This window comes from Eurosta solidaginis, chromosome 1 (assembly GCF_040869045.1).
Source record: "Eurosta solidaginis isolate ZX-2024a chromosome 1, ASM4086904v1, whole genome shotgun sequence".
Lineage (NCBI taxonomy): Eukaryota > Metazoa > Arthropoda > Insecta > Diptera > Tephritidae > Eurosta > Eurosta solidaginis.
In genome coordinates, this window is record NC_090319.1 from 57315111 (window position 1) to 57338306 (window position 23196).

At 37.9% G+C, this 23196-nt stretch overlaps 1 protein-coding gene across 1 annotated transcript in view; it reads right to left on the minus strand.

Moving 5' to 3' along the window:
* Nucleotides 1-23196, minus strand: part of Fur1 (Furin 1) — a 710727-nt gene that overhangs the window by 433486 nt on the left and 254045 nt on the right. The window lies entirely within an intron of this gene.

A 23196-nucleotide genomic window follows, 5' to 3' on the forward strand; every position in this document is an offset into this window, starting at 1 on the left:
GATGCCCTCAACCACATATAGCTGCCCTGTCTGCTAACTGATAATAGAATTTAGGACTTAGTTAGCTTACTGTGACTGCAATTAATGTCAACAGCAATAAAAATAAATTTTCAGAAAAAGCTGAGAAATAAAAGTTTTAATCGTACTGTAATGGCATGTGGTTTGTAATAAAATAAAACAAAGATGTTATTTGCTACTTTGTTCTAAGTTGAACATTTTAATGATTTTATTTAAATAAAATAATTCAAAAAGTAATTAGTTAGCGTAAGAATTTTGAGAAACTTGTTTTTGCTTAACTTTGAATGATATGAAATACAACAGAACAATAAGAATGAAATACATATATAAATACAAATAATACATAGCGTTGTAAAAACATTTGCTAGCTTGTTAAGAAGTTTTTTTGTTATAAAGTTATGAAAAGTATAGCATTGCAAAAAAATTGCAAATATGGATACTTATTTTACTTACATTTAAATCCCTTTGATGCCTCTGCATAAGTACAACAAGTATCAAACTTTTCTTGGCCAGAAGTAATCCAATTTTTGAAAAGTTTGCTTGGTAATTGCCATACATTTTTCTTTAATATGAAAAACTGGCATATTAACCTTATATTCCGTTTAGAATTAAAATTTCAAGTCTCAAAATTCGAATTGGGAAGTTCCAACTCAAAACTCGAAATTGAAAGCTCGAAACTGGGAATATATAAATCTTAAGTTTCGTTAGTTATGTGTATTGGGTCAAGTTTTATAATTGTATAATAGTACTTTTTTGGAGCTTTCTGGCCGGCTTTCTTTTAAAATAAAACAAATGTTTACTTCTTCATCCTACGCGTTTCGACGCTGTATTGCGTCTTCCTCAGGGATTTCTATTTATTACACAAAAACGAAAAACATATAAATTGTTGGAAATTAGCTTAGTCATAAGACGATACACAGTTTTGAACATATTGGACTTACATCTTTTTGCTACTTAATGCACAAATTTTGTATGAAATTTAAATATAATATCATTACATCAGTAGATAATAACCACACAATATAAAAACACTGGTACATCATTCCCTCTCAAAAGCTAAACATTTAATGTGATGGCGCTTGCATACGCGCAATTTATGCTGTCTACATCTTCTCGATAATTTACAACTTTCGATATATTTTGTTGTATGCGCAGCCCTTCTAACGTCAACCTTCTTCTTATTCTGTTTTCCACGTCCAAAATCTTTACATTATCGAAATCAGCTGTGTGCTTGCAGTCCGTCAGGTGCTGCGCTAAAGCTGTGGTGTTTTTGTTGTTTTTTGCGTCTAACCTGTGTTCATTTATTTTCGTGTTGACCGATCTTTTTGTTTGTCCTATGTATACCTTCCCGCAAAATTCCCCCTCGTTTCCTCCCCCACATGGTATTTCGTAGATTACGTTGTGTAGTTGCTCCTTTTTGATTTTGTCTTTGGTTTTCGTGTATATGTTTTGGATTGTGTGATTTGGTTTGTGTGCATAGCTTATGTTGTTGGCTTTAATCATTTTATGGAATGTATTGTTGTCAGTTAGTTTTGGTATGTATGTGACGCCTGTGTATATTTTTCTATTGTTTTCTTCATTTGGTGTTGTCGTATTGTTGCTCGTTTTTTGTTTAGTTTTGTTTCTCGCCGTGCGTATTAGACCGTGTATTATTTTATTTGGATATCCATTTTTTTCAAGTATGATCTGAATCGTTTTCTTGTTCTCCTCCATGAACTCCTGGTCACTCAAGGAGTAAACTTTGTTAATAAAGTTGATTACTGTATTTCTTTTTTGATTCCATGGGTGGTTTGATTGGTAATTGATCATTCTAGATGATGCCACGGCTTTTTTGCACTAATCCGTTTTTACTTTGTTCCCGATGTTGTGGATTTCCAAGTCCAGAAAAGCTAATTTGTGATGTTTTTCTTTCTCTAGTGTAAATTTTAATTTTTTGTGTTGCTCGTTGAAAGTTTTTAGAATTTCGTCTATGTCTTTTGCCCTAACAATAGCGAAAATATCATCTACATATTTCGTTATGTATTTTATATTTATGTCTTTAGATTTTAGCTCAATGATGCTGTCGTCAATAATTTTGTCGAGGACTATATCTGCTATTGTTGGTGATAGAGTATTTCCCATCGGCATCCCATAAACTTGCTGGTAATATTTATTGTCGTATACAAAGTAGTTGTTTTCTCTCAGGCAGAACTCTAGTATATTGAGGAATTGGGTTTTAGTGATTTTAGTATGACTTTTTAGATTCGACCATTGTTTCATAATTGTGCTGATCCCTAGATGGATGGGGATATTCGTATATAATGATACGACGTCTAGGGATATAAGTATTTCCTCCTCGTCAATGGTTACAGCTTTTATTTTTTCTTTTAATTGAACTGAATTTTTAATATTGAATTTTTCGGAAATAATGTTTTTTAAAATTTTCCCCACGAATTTGGATAGTTTCGAGCAGGGAACATTAATCGAGGATGAAATTGGGCAAATTGGTGTGTTCTCCTTGTGCACTTTTGGTAAGCCATAAAGTCGTGGGGCTGTGGCAGCCGAGCATGTTAAATACTGCTTCAGTTTTGCATCAATATTGTGGGTCTTGTACATGTCATTGACAATTCTATTGTTTTTTCTCAACAAATATTGGGTGGGATCATTTCTTATGGTTTTGTATGTGCCTTTGTCGTTCAAGAGGTCTTCCATTTTCTTCTTATACTCTGCTTTATACATCATTACGGTTCTGTTCCCTTTGTCTGCATTCGTAATCACAATATCATCTTTGTGTTGGTATATGACCCGTTTTGTTTCTTCGTACACTTGCAAAATAAATTTATCTTTTTGGTTATTTCTTAGTTTATTTTTAAACGTGTTTACCCTTGTTGCGAATTTACATCTCACCATATCTTTTTCTCTCTCATCGGTTATGGTTTGTATACTTTGTTCGACGTCCGCTATAATGTGCAGGGGTGAGAACGTTTTTCTAGATATGGGAAGGGCGAATTTATTACCCATGGATAGTAACCATTGACATTCAGGAGGGATGTCTATTCTGGTGTTATTCATAAACCAGTCAGTATTGTGCTTTAGGTCGAATTTCTCAAAGTTTTCCTTGATCGAATTTTGCAGTTTTTTATCATGATTCTTTTCTATAACGCTTTTTGTGCGTAGCATGAATTGTTTTTGCGTTTCTACTACAGAATTGTATTCCTTTATCTCTAAAGTGTCGTGCAACTGTTGTTGAAGCTTCCTAATGGCACTTTGATTTTGGACGTGGAAAACAGAATAAGAAGAAGGTTGACGTTAGAAGGGCTGCGCATACAACAAAATATATCGAAAGTTGTAAATTATCGAGAAGATGTAGACAGCATAAATTGCGCGTATGCAAGCGCCATCACATTAAATGTTTAGCTTTTGAGAGGGAATGATGTACCAGTGTTTTTATATTGTGTGGTTATTATCTACTGATGTAATGATATTATATTTAAATTTCATACAAAATTTGTGCATTAAGTAGCAAAAAGATGTAAGTCCAATATGTTCAAAACTGTGTATCGTCTTATGACTAAGCTAATTTCCAACAATTTATATGTTTTTCGTTTTTGTGTAATAAATAGAAATCCCTGAGGAAGACGCAATACAGCGTCGAAACGCGTAGGATGAAGAAGTAAACATTTGTTTTATTTTAAAGGAAAGCCGGCCAGAAAGCTCCAAAAAAGTACTTAAGTTTCGAAATTGAAAGTTTACAACGTAAAATTTTAAATTGAAAATTTTAAATTCAAAACTCAAAATTTTTAATTCAAAACTTAAAAAATTAAAAGTTTAAAATTCAAAATTCAAACCTCAAAATCCAAAACTCTAAACTTAAGTTCCCAAATGGAAAATTTAAAATCAAGAACTCAAAATTTTGTATTCAAAACTCAAAATTTAAAAAACACAAGGAAAAATTGGAATTTCATAATTTAAAACTCAAATTTCGAAATTGTAAATACAAGATTCTAAGCCCGAAATTCAAACTCTAGATTTGAAGTCGAAAACTGAAAACAAAAAAGCCAAAAGTTAGCATCCAAAAACTCGAAACTTAAAAATAAAATAATTGGAAATTAAAAACTCAAAATTTTAGATTCACAATTCAAAACTCCAAATTCACAGCCCAAAATCTTAACTCAAAAATCAAAATTCTTAATTCAAAATTTAAAGCTCGAAAATCAAAATCCAAAATTTAGATATTTATATTTTAAATTTAAAACTCAAAATTCTTAATATGAAAATCCAAAATTGAAAGTTCAAAATTAAAGATTCAAACTCGAAATTAATACCTCAAAATCCAAACCTCTGAATGTTAAAACCAAAATTGAAAATTCAAAACTTCACAACTCGAAATTTAAGATCCAAAAACACCAAATTCAATACTCTGAAAATTCTAAACTCACAATTCAAAACTCTAAATTCAAAATCCTAAATTGAAAACTAAAAAGTCAAAATTTAAAATTCAAATTTCAAAATTTAAAATTCAAAATTTAAAATACAAAATAAAAATTTGGTAATTCAAAATCTTGAAATTTAAGTTGCCTAACTCAAGCATCCAACTTAAAAACTTTAAATTTAAAAATTCTAAACTCCAAAGTCAAAACTTGAAGTTAAAATGCAAAATTTAAATATTGATATTTCAAACTGAAAACTAAAAATTCAAAACTCTATATTTAAAATCCAAAATTAAAAGTTCTAATTTTAAAATTCAAACTTCTAAATTAAAAATTTTAGATTACAACTCCAAATTTTAGAGGTTTCTTAAGCTAGCCCAACCTTTTCAGCCCATCAAAAAACGAGACCGTACTAAATTGCACAATATTTAATTCTAATTTAATACGGGTTAATTAAAAATATTACAAAAAACGAAAACGCATTATTTAATGCCAATTTAATACGGGTTAATTAAATTTATTCCACTTGTTTTTTTTAAAAATATCGAGGGTTGGGTTAGCTTAAGTTTACCAAGTTCACCGAGGGCAAATTAACAAACAAACTAGGAAGCAGAAAGAATATCTACTAATGATTTCTTGGAAAATTGCCCCAACGAGAGTGCGAGTGGATGGTGAAACCTTGCGAAACTTGTTATAAAGTGGGCGTGCCCAATGACTCACCGGCACTCGCACCAACCGCAACAAAGTCCAATGATTTTTCCCGCACTTACTAGATTCATGCACGACCGAAGCTCACACCCATGCTCCTTCACCCCTCTCTTTCCCACACTCGATCACGGCGCTGCATTTTCCGGTGCCCCCTAAAAGTTGCCTCTCGCAGCTTTCGGTTGCTAAAACTACTAGACGATATTTATCTCGTAACTGAGAGTACACATTACGAATAGATAAACTATGGTAAGAATAAATAAGCAAATCAGAAAGAGGCGGTATATATTGTAACGAATTTAGTGCACTTTCGCTTATTCCAAATCTTCTGCTAAACTGTTGAATAAATAACTCCAATATTGAATAATGCAAAAATGGCCTTTATTAAAGTACTTCACTTATATCGCGCAACTAATAGCTTGCTTAAACCAAACTGATTGTCGCGCCTCTACTGTTGCTGCCTTTTATACTCTGTCATTTCCTCGTTGCATCTTCTAGGCGCTTCTAGAATTTACTTAGTTACTGCTATAAAATTATAATTTGTGAGCGACACTTCCACAATTATAATTGCATACTTTTGGGAGCATCTCAGATAAGATATCTGCATGTGTTCGTGCGTTGCTTCTCCGCTGCGTGTACGTACATATGTGTAGAGATAATTATTGAATTATTGATGTGCATACAAGTCACTGCTTAGCATCGCTTAGAGATGACAGCACCTCTTAGTGTTGCTAATATTCGTAACACTGCCCTCCACCAAAGTCTGATCGTCGCGATCAGACAAATCTCTCGATCTAAACGCCGCTAGCATCTCCAAATGTACCACTCTTCTACTTCGTGGTTTCCCAATGGTTTCTATGTGGTAGATGGTATCACTGATCTTCTTCACAACTTTTTACGGGCCTTCCCAACTGCACCAAAATGTGGATGGAACACCTTTCCGCCGGTGAGGGTTGTATAACAGTACCAAATCTGCCTCCAAGAAACCTTCCGAATTATTGTTCTCATCGTACCTGCGTTTTATCTTGCTACTCATTATCCTGGATCGTTCCCTCGCACTCTGTTGTTTGGCCTATGAACTACTTCGCAGAGCTTGCGCTTGACGGATTGTCTTCGCATCATCAGTATCGTTCCCACGATTCACAACAGTGGTGCGCCCTGGCTTGAAACTACCCTCGTATTGCTTCTGGGAAATTCTTTCCTTCGTTTTCGTGCGTCCCTTTGATTTTATCAATGCCAGTGTTTCTCTCGCAGGTACTCTTGATTTCACTTTATTTGGCCCATTCGATCCATCAACCTTTACCGTTGACTTCCGTGGTCTTTGTCGAGTCTTCTCCACCAGTACTCGATTACTGCTGAACCCTTCCTCCACAAACAAGCAAGTTAAGTGGTACATCCTGGTTCTCATTACGCATAACCCTTCTCTGTATATCGATCTTGATGTCATTGTCAACTAAGAAGTCCACTCCCAATATGACTTCATCAACAATCTCCGCCACAATGAATTTGCGTAGAACCATGACCTTCCCAATTAAGACTTCACATATTACTTCTCCCTGGACTTGGTTATACTCGTCTGTGACCGTACGCAACCTTGCTCCAGGTAATGGCTTTACTCTCCTATTGACCAAATCAGATCGGATTAAGGAGTGAGATGCGCCCGTATCTACAGTCAGTACACGCTCCTTGCCATCCAGCTTTCCTTTGACGGCAAGACTGCTCAATTTTCTTCCAATTTGCGAGATAGATATCACAGGGCATCCAACAGCTGGAGCTAGCTATCGATCTTTACATCTGGCACGCTCTTTCTCATATCCTCCAGCTTTGCGTTTACCTCTACCCAAGTTGGAACTACCAGGACCGGCGCTGCAATGACGAGCAATGTGACCTGGGTTGCCGCATTTGAAACATTTGATTGCACCATTATTCCTCTGTTGTGTTCCTTTTAAAAGATCTAAAATTGCGTCTACCCACTCTGGCCTTTCTACTTCCACACGGCGTGCTTTGAAAACTGGCTTACACAGAAGCGACGCTGTTTCCTGAATCAGAGCATGTGATGCCGTTTCTGCGAATGTTGGCTTTGGGTTTGAGTATGTAGCTCGCTTTGTTTTGACGTCCCCCATGCCATTTATAAAGCTCTGAATCTTTACCCTATCAGTGTATTCCACGGGTGCGTCCGCATTTGCGAGATGAGCCAATCTTTCAACATCCGAGGCAAACTCCTGCAAAGTCTCATTCGCTCTTTGGTGACGGTTTTGGAACTCAATTTGGTATATCTGTTTTCTATGCTCGCTTCCATAACTTCTCTCGTCAGCGGCCATCAATGCTTCATAGTTGTTCCGCTCTCCTTCGGGAATCGTCTTTAGGATTTCGGCTGCTGGCCCCTTTAAGGCTACGAAGAGTGCAGCAACTTTATCTTCAGCATTCCAGTTGTTCACTGTTGCGGTCTTGTCAAATTGTAGCTTAAAGACCTGGAAAGGAACAGAACCATCAAAGGATGGTGTTTTTACCTTTGGATTACTGGCTGAAAATGCTGGGCGATTTAGTTGTAGTATATGATCTATCACGCAAACGTCATTATATCTGTGAAGTTGCATTTTATTTTGCTGTGTTTATTTTGCGAGTTTTAAATTATAATATCTAAATTTTAATACTAGTTTGTGATAAAAATAAGTGCGAAAACCTAGAGTTCATTTTAATACAATTGGTTTGTTTTGAAAAGTTAAGATTTTGTGAATTTTTAAAATTTTCTTATTATTCATATTGTGTTTGCCGAGTCATTGTGCATTTGTGTTTTTGTTGCAATTTTGATTGGCACCTTTTCACCTTGCAATTGTTTTTGTGCGCTCACTTTTTGTTTTTCTCGCAATTTACTGTCTTCGCAGCTGTTTGCGTCGCTTTTTAAGTGTCAAGTGACAGTGACTCTAAAACTGCTAGCTACCGCTAAGCTCCCAAACTTTCAGAGTTGCTTTATATAACCTTTCTCATTCTCAGTGCTATTTCAACTGTTTTTCTTTGTAATTTACAAACATATCTTTACCATTTCTATATTCTTATACTAGTCTATTTTCACCTTTCTATAAAAAATGACTTGCATTTTCAAAAACTGTCAGGTAAAAAACGAATCCGAACGTTTTGTCTCTTGCTGGCTTTGCGATGGGCTCGCCCATGGAAAGTGCGCGGGACTGACGGCTAGAGTTGTTGACACTGTCAATGATGGGAAGAAGGGAGTACGTTGGTCATGCATTAAATGCAGATCAACTGAGGTTGACCTATTCAAACTGTTTAGACAAACACGAAATGCGTTTTCTGAAATTGCTAAAGAGTTTTCCATAATCACGGAAAAGTTCAATCAATGCGATAGCTTGTTCAAATCCTTCAAGTGTTTGGATGAGTTACCGCATTGTTTAAATAGAAAAAAAGACAACCGCGATAATAAACAAAAACACTCTGAAGACTCACCTAACGCTTTGAATCTTAATCCTGTCAGAACATTAATCTTCCGCAAGTGGAGCTCATAGATTTGGCTTCCCCTAATCCGCAAGCTGTGGTTCCATCCACTTCTAAGGCCGCGGAAAAAACCTTAGAGTCTCCAACTGTAACTTCTGAAACTGTAACTTCACAATCTGTGACTTCTTATTCAGAAGCACCGGCTAAGAAGCTGGTTGTAGTCCCGCTCAAAAAATCGATTTTTGTATCTTGCTTTGACAAAGACACTTCCGTTGAGGATATCAAGTCTTATGTCACTTCGAAAATTAAGCCTGACGGCATGACTTTAAGAAAATTTAAATTTAATTACGAAAGAAACATTTCTTCATTTAGAATTGATGTTTACTCAAAGATTTCGATAAACTTTTGGACAGCGCATTTTGGCCGCCAGGGGCTTTTGTTCGCGAATTTGTGCATAAGACTATTGAGATTACTCAAAATGTAGCAAAAATTCCTTCTCAAAGTTCCGATCAAAAAAACTTAATTTAACATCTTGCTTAAGCATTTACTATCAAAACGTTAGAGGCTTAAATACTAAATTAACTGACTTATATTTGAAAACCATTCACTGTAACTATGATATTATTGCTTTTACCGAAACATGGCTGAAACCCAATGTTTTAAATTTCGAAATTTTTTGCGGTGAGTATCAGACCTATAGAAATGATCGCTTAAATAGGACCGGAGGTGGTGTCTTGCTACCTGTACATTCTTCAATTCCATCTGAAGATGTTAATTTAACCGAAGTTTATTCCATCGAGTTTAAATGCATCCGAATCTTACTAGGCCGGGGTCATATTTACTTAGCCGTTTGCTATATTCCACCGTCTTCTGATATATCAGTGTATATGCACCATATTTCACTGTTACAATCAGTCAACTCGATGATAAAGCCCACGGACTCAATGATTGTTTTAGGCGACTTTAACCTGCCACATATATTTTGGAATACCGTTGATCACAATATTGTCCCCGTATCATCCAAGATGCATAACAATGACTTTTTGGATGGAATTACTGATCTTTGCCTTAATCAGATCAACTTCTTTCCGAATAAGTATGGAAAATTCTTAGACTTAGCATTTGTTGACGACATATCTAAATTCTCTATAAATCGGTGTGAACCTCTTGTTTTGCCAGAAGATGTTTACCATCCTTCTCTTGAGATAACTTACGAAATCATAAGCAACGAAGTCGGCTGCACTAACAAAACACGTGTCTCTACCAGATGCTTTGATTTTTCCAAAACTAATTTCAACAATTTAAATAAAGAGCTTTCTGAGATAACGTGGCCTCGATATAAAGAGGATGTAGAGGAAAACGTTTTACATTTTAATAAAACCATTTATACTTTATTTGAAAAACATGTGCCCAAACGCACATGCTCGTACATTGAACCAGTGCAAGCTTGGTTTACTAAAGATTTAAAAGCTTTAAAAAATAAGAAATCACGTTTATTCAAATTATATAAGAGAACCGGTTTACATTCTCATTATGCACAGTACGCTATTTTCCGTCATAAGTATTTTGAACTTAATAAAAAGTGTTATAAAGCTTACATATGTAAAATCAAAGAAACATTATTTGCCAACCGAAGTCTTTTTATGATTTCGTAAATTCTAAACGCAGAACTAACGGGTTTCCTTCTGCCATGAAGTTTAGAAATAGCATTTCCAGCGACGATCAAGAGATTGCAAACTTCTTCGCTCAATTTTTTCACTCTAATTACTCTGCTGTGGTTGATTCATCACCTACAAATTATCCGTATGAGCTCCATTCTAGTAACTCAATATATGCCCCACATTTGCTGCCTGAAGATGTTCTACTACATCTAAAGACCCTAAAAGAATCCTTCAAATACGGTCCCGATTTGATCCCAACATGTTTTCTTAAAAAATGTGCGGAATACATTTACCAGCCCCTTACTGATCTGGTTAACCTCTCTTTAAAAAATGGCATTTTCCCGACGGCTTGGAAGGAATCTTTTCTTATCCCACTCCATAAAAAAGGAAGCAAGTTGTCTATTGAAAACTATCGTGGAATAGCAAAGCTCTCCGCTATCCCTAAGCTTTTCGAAGCAATCGTTACTAATCACCTTACATTTTCGATTTCTACATTGATAGATAGTTCTTAGGATGGCTTTTGTAGAGCAAAATCAACCACAACCAATTTGCTTGAATTTATAACTCACGTCTTTAATGGGTTTAGAAACAATCATCATACCGACGTTATATACACTGAATTCAGCAAAGCATTCGACAAAGTACGCAACTCATTACTTGTTTATAAACTCGAATTGCTTGGTTTTCAACCTGGCCTAACTCGCTGGATCTCCTCCTATCTTTGCGGTAGAACTCAAAGAGTCATTTTTAAAAACCTTTGTTCGAATGTCATCGATGTTCCCTCCGGTGTGCCTCAGGGCAGCCATCTCGGTCCTATTTTGTTTTTGATCTTTATAAACGATGTTTCCACAACTATAAAATCTTCTAAAATTTTAATGTATGCCGCCGACGTAAAACTTTTTAAGTCATACGCGTCGGTTGAAGAACGTTCTGTACTCCAGGCGGATTTAAATCATTTAGTTACTTGGTGTAATGCGAATTTTATGCCTCTCAACATAGAAAAATGTAAATCCATGTGTTTTTCACGTGGGAACATACAGCCAGCTTCCTACACAATTAATGGCCAAACTCTGGAAAGCGTTGATGTTTTTGTCGATTTGGGAGTTACAATGAATTGCAAACTTAGTTTCAACCCTCATATTAACGCCACAGTTAACAAAGCGAGAGGGGTTTTAGCATTTGTGAAAAGATGGGCAAAAGAGTTTGGTGATCCTTACGTTACAAAAACCCTTTTTACATCATTGGTGAGGCCGATATTAGAATATGGATCGGTAGATGGAATCCGCGTTATCAAGTTCATGTGGATAGACTAGAATCAATTCAAAAACAGTTTTTACTTTTCGCCTTGAGAAATCTTCAATGGGACTCTCCGTATAATCTTCCTCCTTACACTAATCGATTAAAACTAATAAATCTTCCTACACTTGCAAGTCGTAGAGAAATGCTAGGTGTACTATTTATGGCTAGACTTTTAAATGGATCGATTTCAAGCCCATTTCTTTTGAACGAAGTAAACTTGAATGTTCCATGCCGATTTTCAAGGCATTATAAACCTATAATTCTTAAACAATGCAGAAGCAATTTCCAACTACACGAACCTTTTCTATGTTTGTGTGAAGATTATAACTCTCACTCGAGAATAATTGATGTTTCGGACTCGCTCTTTGCCATAAAAAAGACGGTTCTATCTTCCCTTAATAATTAAAAAATTATATTTACTTTTTACTGCCTCTCAAAGACTTGGTAACAAAAAAATTATAAATAACACATAAATAAGAATTAGGATACATAAAAAAAAAAAAAAAAAAAAAAACAGTATGTATGAATTAAAAAAAACCAAAAACAGGATTAGCCTGGTTTCATCCTTGAGGGCAGTGCGCTGCCACAACGTCCGAGAAAAAAAAAAAAAAAAAAAAAAAAAGCATCCATCTCGGCCTCCATTTTATCTTGTCGTTCACTAAAAGCCTCCAGCTGCGATGAGACTTTTGTTTCCTGTGCCTCCAGCTTCGTTGAGATACGCTCTTCCTGTGCTTCGAGTTGTAATGTTATGCATGCCTCTTGCTCTTTTAATTGTTCTGCAATTTGTGACGCCATGAGTGTTTTCTGTTCATCCAATTGTGCTTCAATCTTCGATGTGATGCGTGTCTTCTGCGATTCCAGTTGGGATGACATTTGTGACGACATTTCTGAAATACGCGTTTCTTGTGCTTCGATCTTTGATGTTATTCGTGTCCCTTGGGATTCCATCTTGGATGTTGTACGGTTCTACTGCGATTCCAGTTGGGATGCCACTGTTGATGTTTGTGCAGATATTGCAGCCAAAATCGTATTTAAGTCTGTGCTTGTAACTGTCTGCGATGTTTCGTGTTTCTCTTCAATTTTTGTTGTTGTCTCGGCGGCATCAAGATGAAAGACATACTCTTCCACGTTAATTCCTTCTGCTTCCATTCCCTCTCGTAGTCGTGCCTGAAGTTCGAGTTTAATGCCGGTTGTATTCAATCCACGGCTCTCCAACTCCTTCTTCAGTTGCTACGTCGAAGTTGTATTCGAAGGCTTCGGAATTTATTTAACAATTCCTCTTCTGACACCAATTGTAACGAATTTAGTGCAGTTTCGCTTATTCCAAATCTTCTGCTAACGATCGAATCACTAAACTGTTGAATAAATAACTCCAATATTGAATAATGTAAAAATGGTCTTTATTAAAGTACTTCACTTATAACTCGAAACTAATAGCTTGCTTAAACCAAACTGATTGTCGCGCCTCTACTGTTGCTGCATTTTATACTCTGTCATTTCCTCGTTGCATCTTCTATGCGCTTCCAGAATTTACTTAGTTACTGCTATAAAATTATAACTACAGATGCACGTGTATATCTCTCATATGCGCGTGTATTTGTGAGCGACACTTCCACAATTATAATTGCACACTTTTGGGAGCATATCAGATAAGATATCTGCATGTGTTTGTGCGTTGCTTCTCCACTGCGTGTACGTACATATGTGTAGACATAATGATTGAATTATTGATGTGCATACAAGTCACTGCTTAGCATCGCTTAGAGATGACAGTACCCTTTAGTGTTGCTAATATTCGTAACAATATGAACAGCCAACGAATAAATTGTAACTATGTAATGACAGCTTAAGCGCTATAAATTCTATGTCAGATGAGTTGTCCGACGTCAACAACTCCAATGAAAAGCGTGAGTCCACAGCAATGAGGAAACCTCCACCTCTAGATATACGATCACGCCGATGAACCACATAATTGTTCGAGAAAAGCTCAGAGTTAAAGTTTTCAGGTTTTAACTATGTTTCAGTTAAGGCTCAAACTTTTTTACTCCCAGCACTCAACATGAATTATATAACAATCTGTTGCATACATATCCCCTTCAGATCAACCATGTGTTAAATTGTAAAAACAAGATTCTTGATTTGATATTTGTGGATGACCCTCAATCGTATTTCTCCATTTTCTCTTCCTGAGGATCCCCTACGCCCCACGCTAGAAATTGCTCTTGATATTGTTCTACCTCCTACTGTGTTTGATGCATCAAAATTAAAATCTCGTTCGAGATATTTATTTAAAACCAACTTCCTTAAACTAAATGAATTAATTGTTAACAATTAGTGGTCAGATTTGTGTGCGTGTTATGAGCCAGAATCAGCAAATTCCTTATTTTACGATACTCTTAATTGCTTCTTCGAAAGATGTGTTCCCCTCCGATGCATTAGTGTAGGGTCAAATAAGCCACCTTGGTTCTCTACGCAACGTTCGGGACTTAACAACATCAAATCTAAGCTCTGTAAACATTTTAAGAGATCAGGAATACTTGTGACTTTTCAAAGTATCTAGTTGCTCGTTCCAACTTTCATTGTCTTAATCAAATGTGTTATAAAACTTAATTAACCAGTTGTAAACTTTAGCTTTTCAGTGAACCAAAAAAATTTTCTTCTGGATTTCCAGCTGCCTTCACTTCTGGATTTAAGATAATGGCATGGCCTATTTATTTACAGAGTTATTTGAATCGACGTAAAGATGGGTTTGATGGTGAATGAGGACAAAACGAAGTACCCGCTGTCATCGAGCAAAGAGTCAGCGCATATGCGCCTTGGCAGCCACCAATAATTTCGAAATAGTAAAAGACTTCGTTTATTTGGGAACCATCATCAACATTAGCAACAACATCAGCACTGAAATCCAGCGAAGAATCAATCTTGCCAATAAATGCTACTTTGGACTAGGTAGGCAATTGAAAATTAAAGTCCTCTCTCGGCGAACGAAAATCATACTCTACAAGTCACTTATCGTACCCATCCTGCTATATGGGGCAGAAGCATGGACCATGACAACAGCAGATGAAGCGGCTCTGGGAGTGTTCGAGAAAAAAGTTCTTCGAAAGATTTATGGACCTCTACGCGTTGGCGATGGCGAATACCGAAGAAGATTTAACGATGAGCTTCACGAGCTATACGCAGACATCAACATAGTCCAGCGAATTAAAACGCAGCAGCTACGCTGGCTAGGCCATGTTATGCGAATGAAATATGACGCTGCGGCCAAGAAAGTGTTTCTATCGGAACCCGCCTATGGAAGCAGAGGTAGAGGGCGGCCCCCACTCCGTTGGAAGGACCAGGTGGAAAACGATTTAAACTCCTTTGGTGTGACCAATTGGCGCCGGTTGGAAGAGAGATGGAGCGACTGGCGCACCTTGTTGGACGGCCGTAACCGTTTAAACGATTAAGCGCCAATTAAGTAAGTAAGTAATTTGAATCGACGTATTCATCTAAATAATTTCAACCTGGTTAATATCCGCATAAATTAGTAAGTTTTAATTGCATTTTAAATACAGTCTACGATAACAATACTGTTCTTCATACTCTTATGGATTTGAAACCAATTTTTTCTCCAGCGCCTGATGGTGTTTCTAGTTGTGTGCTTAAGTACTGTGCGGTGAATTTATCTGAGCCGATTACTAAATTATTTAAGCAGTTATTTATAATCCCATTACACAAAAAAGGTAGTAGATCTAAAATATAGAACTATAGCGGCATGGCTAAGCTTTCAGCAATTCCTAAAACTTTCGAACAAATAATTACTCGCCAACTTCAGCACATGTGTAGCTGTTTACTATAGCCTAGCCATCATGGTTTTGTACCTCGAAGATCAACCACTACTGTAAACGTGTGGCACCTCGAAGGCAAATAATAAGAACCCTGCAACGCCATACATGCAATCCTGCTTCGAACTTGAGGAGAACAGTCAAATAGTTAGTTGGTTCCGAGAGATTAAATAGCGAGCTGCAAAACTCACTACATATATTTTCCATTAAACTAATATTTTCACATCATTCATTAACTCTGTTAAATAATTAATCACTATTATTAAATGTATTATAATTAAACTGCGCTGGGCTTGGGACCCGCCACGTAAAACCATACTCCAATGAAATATAACAACAAGCCTCGGATAAATACACTCTCTATTGATGACGACCATGGCAAACGTTTGAAGGACAATGAATTGAGGGCATGCACCTGGAACGTCCGCTCCCTGAATGGGATTGGTGCAGAAGCCCGGCTGGTTGATGTCCTCGTCAAAGCAAAATCTGACATCACCGCCATCCAAGAAATGCGTTGGACGAATCAAGGAAGAAAGAAGATCAAAAATTGTGACATATATTGGAGTGGCCATGCGAATAAGCGCAGTTTCGGCGTCGGATTCGTGGTGGGAGAGAGACTTTGTCGCCAAGTGCTGGCGTTCACGCCTGTGGACGAGCGTCTCGCCGCTATTCGAATAAAAGCAAAATTTTTTAATATATCATTCATCTGCGCCCATGCGCCGACAGAGGAGAAAGACGATGAGGTGAAAGACACTTTTTATGAACAATTAGAACGCACATACGAGCGCTGCCCCCGTCATGATATAAAAGTCGTGCTTGGCGACTTTAACGCCAGGGTGGGCAAAGAAGGTGTTTTTGGCCCTACAGTCGGAAAGTTCAGCCTACACAATGAAACTTCTCCTAACGGACTGAGGCTGATTGACTTTGCCGGTGCTCGAAACATGGTCATATCAAGCACGAGGTTCATGCATAAAAAGATACATCAAGCTACATGGCTGTCTCCTGATCGAAATACTCGCAATCAGATCGATCACGTTGTGATAGACGGACGGCATGCCTCCAGTGTTTTAGATGTGCGAACGATCCGAGGACCTAACATCGATTCGGACCATTATCTCGTTGCAGCCAAAATACGCACCCGCCTCAACGCGGCTAAAAACAAGGAACAAAAAACACAAGGAAAGCTAGACGTCGAAAAGCTTCAATCACAACAGACTGCCAATGATTTCGCAACTCGACTCTCACACCTGCTCTCTGAGGGCACAACTCATCCTGAAGGAATACAGGAGCAGTGGGAGCATATCTCCAAAGCACTTCATACTGCCGCCGAGGAAAAAATTGGTTACCGGCGGCCACGAAAAAACAACTGGTATGATGAAGAATGCCGCGTTGCAACCGAAAGAAAGGACGCTGCCTACAGGGCTACGTTAAAAGCGAGCGCGACAAGAGGAGTGTGTGAACGCTATCGTGAGTTGAAAAGGGAAGCGAGACGCCTTTTCAGGAAGAAAAAAGCAGAAGCAGAAAGGCGTGAGTGCGAGGAGCTTGAGCTGCTAGCCACCAGGAATAACGCCCGAAAATTCTACCAAAAAATACGGCGACAGACGGAAGGTTTTAAGACCGGGGCAAACTCCTGTAGGAATGAAAACGGCGACGTTGTAACTGATGTCCAGAGAGTGCTTAGATTATGGAGGGAACACTTCTCTGGTCTCCTAAATGGAGGCAGCAATTCACCGCGCAGAGATGAAGAACCCGATCCCGCAATCGATGATGATGGAATATATGTCCCCCCGCCCGATTATGACGAAGTTAGAATAGCAATAACCAGATTGAAAAACAACAAGGCCGTGGGCGCTGATGGATTTCCTGCGGAGCTATTCAAGTTCGGCGGCGAGGAGTTGGTAAGGCGCATGCAGCAGCTTTTTAGCAAAATATGGGCGGACGAAAGCATGCCCGACGGTTGGAATCTAAGTGTTCTTTGCCCAGTCCACAAGAAGGGGGATACTGCAAAATGCACCAACTATCGTGGAATCAGCCTTCTTAATATCGCATATAAGGTCCTTTCAAGTGTATTGTGCGAAAGATTGAAGCCCACCGTGAACCGGCTGATTGGACCTTATCAGTGCGGCTTCAGACCTGGTAAATCTACCATCGACCAGATTTTCACAATGCGCCAAATCTTGGAAAAAACCCGTGAAAAGAGAATCGACACACACCACCTCTTCGTCGACTTTAAAGCCGCCTTCGACAGCACGAAAAGGAGCTGCCTATATGCCGCTATGTCTGAATTTGGTTTCCCCGCAAAACTTATACGGCTGTGCAAAATGACGTTGAGCAACACCATCAGTTCAGTCAGAATTGGGAAGGACCTCTCCGAGCCGTTCGAAACTAAACGAGGTTTCAGACAGGGTGACCCCCTATCGTGCGATTTCTTTAATTTGATGCTGGAGAAAATTATACTAGCTGCAGAACTTAACCGCACTGGAACAATATACTATAAAAGCGTGCAATTACTGGCATATGCTGATGACATTGATATCATCGGCCTAAACACCCGCGCTGTTAGTTCTGCTTACTCCAAGCTGGAAAAAGAAGCGGTAAAGATGGGTTTGATGGTGAATGAGGACAAAACGAAGTACCTGCTGTCATCGAGCAAAGAGTCAGCGCATATGCGCCTTGGCAACCACGCTACTGTTGGCAGCCATAATTTCGAAATAGTAAAAGACTTCGTTTATTTGGGAACCAGCATCAACATTAGCAACAACATCAGCACTGAAATCCAGCGAAGAATCAATCTTGCCAATAAATGCTACTTTGGACTAGGTAGGCAATTGAAAAGTAAAGTCCTCTCTCGGCGAACGAAAATCATACTCTACAAGTCACTTATCGTACCCGTCCTGCTATATGGGGCAGAAGCATGGACCATGACAACAGCAGATGAAGCGGCTTTGGGAGTGTTCGAGAGAAAAGTTCTTCGAAAGATTTATGGACCTCTACGCGTTGGCGATGGCGAGTACCGAAGAAGATTTAATGATGAGCTGTACGAGCTATACGCAGACATCAACATAGTCCAGCGAATTAAAACGCAGCGGCTGCGCTGGCTAGGCCATGTTATGCGAATGAAAGATGATGCTCCGGCCAAGAAAGTGTTTCTATCGGAACCCGCCTATGGAAGCAGAGGTAGAGGGCGGCCCCCACTCCGTTGGAAGGACCAGGTGGAAAACGATTTAAACTCCCTTGGTGTGACCAATTGGCGCCGGTTGGCGGAGCGAAGGAGCGACTGGCGCGCCTTGTTGGACGGCCATAACCGTTTAGACGGTTAAGCGCCAATTAAGTAAGTAAGTAATTATAATTAAACACGGTTTCGTTAATTCATTCCAAAATACGGTATTCCTGACACTACCAACTTGATAGAGCTTACCTCTTTAGTAATGGACGAATTTTTAAACAAAATGCAAATTGACGTGATCTACACCGACTTCAGTAAAGCCTTTGACTTTGTCAATCATGAACTTCTAATTTTTAAACTTAATTTTCTTCGGTTTCCGAAGCATTTACTTCTCTGGCTTGCAAGTTATCTCGCCAACATGATCCGCAAAGTTTTGTTCAACAATTGCCTTTCTATGAAGTTGAATGTAACGAACGGGGTTCCTCAGGGTGGTCATTTGGGTGCATTACTTTTTACCCTGTTTATAAACGATTTACCAAAAATTATCTTACATTCCCAAACTATTATGTATGCGGATGATGTTAATAAACTCTGCTATGCATACCTGTCCCCTGAGTTATCATATTTCCATCTGGTGCAGGCCGACTTGGACTCTTTTCAATGCTGGTGTACAGCGAATTTACTAGATTTAAACTATTCTAAATGCAAGCTGATGGCATTTCATCGTGTGAAGCCAATTTTGACATGTTATACGTTAAATAGCACGCTCTTGAAGCGTGTATCTGTTGTAAGTGACCTGGAAGTTCTCTTTGATCCGAAACTCTGTTTGTTTCAATATGCATATTACATCAATTGTGAACAAAGTAACGGGGGTACTTGGATTTGTGAAACGGTGGGCCAAAGAGTTTGATGATTCACATCTCACTAAGCTCCTTTTCACATCTTTAGTACGTCCAATACTTGAGTACTGCTCGTGTGTCTGGTGCCCGCGGTATCAAAATTATATACAGCGAAATTATTCGGTTCAGAAACAATTTTTAATTTTCGCACTCCGTGGCCTTAACTTGAAACATAACCTTCATCTACCACCATAAAAAATTAGGCTGCTTCTTAATAGTTTGCCAACTTTGGAAAACCGAAGAATATTACTTGGGCTAATGTTCCTTCACAAGCTCATCATCGGTGAGATAGACTCCTCTTACCTTGTCAGTCACCTAAACTTCGCTGTCCCTTTAAAAACATTTTGACACTGTGTGCCTTTCCACTTATCAACTTGCCGACAAAGTTTTGCTAAAAATAATCCCTTGCGTATGTAATGATTTGTATAACTGTATCAGCCTGGAATATTCTTTGACAGCTTTGCATAATTCAATGCTCTCATACCTGACCTAAGGAAGAATGATCATGTACTACAAATAATTGATAACTCTGACAGCATCGCATTTCAAATGTTTCCCAGATAGTTCTCTAATCTAGTTTTCGATTAGAGGAACACTACAGCACTGATGTTAGATATGTGTATGCTGGGATGCTAGTAGCGTGCTCCGCCAAACACGTTGAAGGCCTTTGGTTAAAGTCGCTCGCAAAGCAACATCAACAACTTAGAAAAAAAGTTGTTTCAATTGGAAAACAAGTTATTCTAAGTGGGATTGCCCCTAAGCAGTGGTTTTGCAAACCCCACGAGTGTATTTCTGTCGGCATTATATATGTAGGTTCCGTTCCTCCAATTTGTAGAAGCAATTAAAAAGAAGCACAACAATGTTTGTATGTAATAAATCGGGTATATGTATAAACGGATCGGCCGATTACAACTAAGTTTGAATCACGCTCTAGAAACCTTCCAAAGATGGTCATAGACTAAACATAACTTCAATATAAATAAAATAATAAAAAAAAATTTTTTTAGTTGAACGGTTTTATTGAAAACAATACTTACATGAAATAATAATAATACGAAAAGCTAGAAAATAATTAAGTAGGACCTAGGTACTAGTCATCACACTCCTTATCAATCTAGGGCTTTGATAAGATAATTAAATAAAAGCGTTGGGCGCGTGAAATTTCTAAAAATGTGAGGCGTAGCATAACCTGATTAAGGTTCAGTTGGTTTTACTTATGATTATCAATAGAAATATGACGCGTCCAGCGCTTTTATTTAATTGTCTGATCAAAGCCCTAGATTGATAAGGAGTGTGATGACTAGTACCTAGGTCCTACTTAATTATTTTCTAGCTTTTCGTATTATTATTATTTCATGTAAGTATTGTTTTCAATAAAACCTTTCAACTTAAAAATTTGTTTTAAATTATTTTATTTTCAAGTTTTTAGTCTTTATTTAATTGCCTATTATTTCTCATTCTATTTAGTTCATTTAGTGACTCATTATTACAAGGACTCTTTCCTGACAATTTGATACAACCTAAGTCCTCAATACATAATCCTTCCAAAGACTTTACTCGACTCTGTGCCACGTATGCTTGTCCCTCCTCCAACTCCAAAATATTTTGATGTCACTTCTAATGGACTGTATGCAATATTTGTTCCAAATATGAGCCAAATCGGGCATTATAGGTCGCTTTATATTCATGTATGTATTATGTGTTCCAAATATGGACCAAGCGAAATCGGACCACAAATACGATTTTTGTGAATATCTCGGTCCTTGCGCCACCTAGCGGCGATTTTTTTTGATAGGTCGCTTTCTATTCTGGTATGTATTTTGTGTTCCAAGCATGAGCCAAGTCGGACCCCAAATACGATTTTTGTGAATATATCGATCCTTGCGCCACCTAGCGGCGATTTTTTTCTTATTATTGCATTGTCATCGGGTTCTGAACTATATTCCAAGTTTCAAGCTTGTAACTTATCGGGAAGTTACTTAAATTTCAATTACAAGATTCGTTGACAACGGCCGTGCGGCCGTGCATGCGGCCTGCCTGTCAACTCAAGCTAAATAAAACCGTTTAAAAAGGGGGTGGCACCTACCATACGAATGGAATATTTGATACAACATAACTCTGGAAGTATTCATGCAAGAACATTGAAATCCGGTAACGAGTTAAATCGGATCAATCCCTAACACCACTAAGAAAATAAGGGGTGAGTAAGAAGGGGCGTGGCACCTCCCATACAAATGGAATAATGAAAATTGGTAAGGAGCTATATGACGTAAAGTCCTAACAGCACCAGTAATATATGGAATTGAAACAACAAACAAAAAAATGGGACTTTCAGAACTATGGCTGCCTTAAAAACTTAGGTTATTTCAACACGTACAGTTTGATTGCAGTGTTGAGTTTGGCTCTTATTCCTTTAGTATTCCTTTATGTTATTTTCAGGGTTGGTATTTTTGGATACGCCTGGAGGAGCCGGAAAAAATATCTCTGTTTAATTTGATATTAATTGATGTAAGAGCAAAAAGAGAAATCACTATGGCAGTTGCTTTCTCAGAAACCGCGGATACCCTTTGTGTGGTTGACGTACAACTCCGCATTTAAATGGCCACTGTCTGGAAACATCTGATACACAGATGTGCAACATAAGCAAACGGTCAGGCCAAAGTGAGGGTGTGCGATGTGTGCACATGACTCATAAACAGTCGGTGCAAGTTTTAGACCAAACCCCTAAGAATTTAAGGTTTAATCACCATCCCAAAGGTATTGCTTTCCTGTTACTTGCTGGAACAGCCGCAGTTGAAGTAAATGCGTGCTTTTTCGTCTATAGACGGCTTTACGTACAAAAATTTACTCTCTTTAGAAATAAGAGACGGCAATTTGGCGCAAACACTTCAGCAGCAGCTTTTGCTAAAGAACTTCTTGAAATTAATTATAGCAAAATTCCTATTTCTTTACTAACAGATAAGATTTCTTTTTTTGTTTTTGAGAAACTATGACATCACCTGAAGCTTTAATAGCTAATGTTTCTTCCAAATATTGAATCTATCGTTACAAAATATAAATGGCTTTGAGATAAGGCATGTTAGGCACCTTCAAAAGAGGATGTTAATATCACTAGAACCAAGACAACTTATCACTCTTTTAACACAGTCGTGGAAGAGTCCCAAGTTGTGCATATCCGTTTGAGTTTATTTGCTCTTTTGAGCCGCCAGAAATTTCTCCTCATCGGTTGATGCTTAAACAAGGGCCCTCTTAGCCGAGGTGAACCTCTAACTGTACCTGAAACCCTTACCACCCTTCCCTGGAAATAGCATACGAATTCGAAACAAATTCTCTGAGTAGCGCTGTATGTAAATAAGAGTCCGGTTTCAGATTTGACTTTGCGAAGGCTAATTTTAGCAAACTTAATCAAACCTTATCTACAGTGGCTTGGCCCAAATACGGTGGAGATATTGACCAAAATGTTTCTGAATTTTATAGCATCATTTATGGTATTTTGGAAAAACACGTACCTAAGCGAAAACGAGTGTCTACCGAACCAGTCCAAATATGGCTCACTAAGGAGCTGAGGTCCTTAAAAACAGAAAATCGCGCTTCTTCAAATTATTCAATAGGTCGGGCTCTCACTCCGATTACTTGCAGTACTCTATTCTGCGTCATAAATATTTTGAATTAAACAAAAAGTGCTATAATACATACATATGCAAGATGAAAAGGAAAATAACTTGCAATCCGAAAGCCTTCTATGGTTTCGTGAACCCTAAA